The following is a 2011-nucleotide window of genomic DNA, read 5'->3' on the forward strand; positions in this document are numbered from 1 at the left end:
AGGTACAGTGCAACGGGCATGGTCCACCTGATAGACCTACGTTCCAGCTCTGCTTGTGCCACCCATAAATCATATGACCTTCGGAGGTCACTTAAACTATACAACAGGACTAATGATACCAACTCCCAGGGATATGATAATTAAATGAGGTAATGTCATAGCTCCCGTTTCATTTTAAGTCTCTTCAAATGTTAATTTCCTTCTTCTTTCTCTTTCTGGCATGCTCACTCTAGAGCTGGCACCAAAGCTACTGATTAATCAAAGCTTGACCACTTCCTACATGTTCCCATTCCTTACCTTGCTTCAGTGGTACCATCTGCTTCTGCTGAGCAGACACTGCTCAGGTCCAATGAGTACAACTACAATACAGGTTTCAATGAGTACAACTACAATACAGGTTTCACATACATGGGTCCAATGAGTACAACTACAATACAGGTTTCACATACATGGAAGGAGGTACATGGATGAATAACTCTGCTCCGCACAGACAGGAGAAAAATGTTGCCTTTCTCCTCTTTAAAACCAATTCTTGAGCTAAGCATGGTAACAGCATATGTTGCCAAAAGTAGTAATTGTTTATGGTAGTAGATTTTGTTTAGGAAAGCAGTGGGTCCTCATAATTTGGAAAATGCACTTGTCATTTGTAAAACTTTAAATAGAAGTTTAAAAAACGATGTGTTATATACCACCTTTTTTTCAGAGCCCTCTCTAGTGTCTCCCGGATTCCACCCCTGCTGTTCCAATAACTGATGTAGAAGTAATTTAGTTTATGAGCCAAATAGGATGGTTTTATAGGTGTGTTTGGCATTAATTTTAATTTCTATTCATGTATAATTTATTATTGCATGCTCTCATGAAACAGTTTATTCCACCATAACATATATTTTAATGAAAGTCATATTTTGGGGGAATACATTAATCTGTCTAAGAATAAATGAATAAATCACCTTTCATTCTGTTGTAGAGCTTTTTCTCTAATAGCTTTCTTTTTTGTCAAATAAATTAGAAATGTCATTTTTGTTTCCAAGCAGACATAAGCTGATGATGACTTGTACAAGTCACTGATGAAAAGTTCATGGAAGCATTTGAATTTCTTCAGGGCTGTAAATCCAGAGACATTATTACTTTATTTTTACTGAAAATTGGGGTAAGGCAGGAGATGGAGAAGCAAGATGTTAAATCAACTGGTAACCCCAAATAATTTTCTGTGGTGTTCTTTGCACATACACATTCTACATAACGGCCATCATTCCTAGCTTTCACCCATGCTGTCTCAAGGTCGCATAAATGGTAAATACTTTTCCTTTTATTATTATTATTTATGCCTACAGCACCTGGTCTTCCTAGATGGTCTCCCATCCAAGTACTAACGAGGCCCAACACTGCTTAGCTTCCGAGATCAGATATCGGGCTTGTTCAGGGTGGCATGGCTGTAGACCATGGACCATGGCTCCACTGGGGCACGAACCCAGGACCTTCTGCATGTAAAGCAAATGTGCTACCCGCTACACTATAGAACCACATCCGGTAAATGCTTTTTAAATGACTTATATGATCTGATGAAATTATTTAGAATTTTATTGACTGCTCTAAGAGTAATTCAGTTATGACATGGCAAGATGTTTAACAAAAAAAAGAAGTCACTGCAAATTCATCTTCGTACTGGACAACTCTACTTTGAGATCTACCACCACCTACAAACGAATACTTCCAAACACTGGACTCAGTATCACCCCCAATAACAAGCATCACCAACAGTAATAAAAATAGCAACTGGAATCTTTTTTTCTTCTTTAGTGTTTCTGATTTCTGTGAACTGCAATATATATACACCAAATTTCCCAAACCAGAAACCTAGAGGTTAGACTGGATTTGCCTGAGGGACACGAGGAGAAGCAGCAACATATACTAATTCCTAATTATTAACATCTTAATCTCTTTGAATCTGGACACTTCCCTCCATATTCATGGCCATCACCATCAGAAATCTCTCAATAACTCTCCAGGA

General features: G+C 38.1%; 1 pseudogene; it reads right to left on the reverse strand.

Moving 5' to 3' along the window:
* Window positions 1-1325: 1325 nt before the first annotated feature.
* Window positions 1326-1441, reverse strand: LOC112482578 (annotated as a pseudogene).
* Window positions 1442-2011: the final 570 nt, after the last annotated feature.

This window comes from Pteropus alecto, unplaced genomic scaffold (genome assembly GCF_000325575.1).
Source record: "Pteropus alecto unplaced genomic scaffold, ASM32557v1 scaffold185, whole genome shotgun sequence".
In the NCBI taxonomy this organism is placed as follows: Eukaryota; Metazoa; Chordata; class Mammalia; order Chiroptera; family Pteropodidae; genus Pteropus; species Pteropus alecto.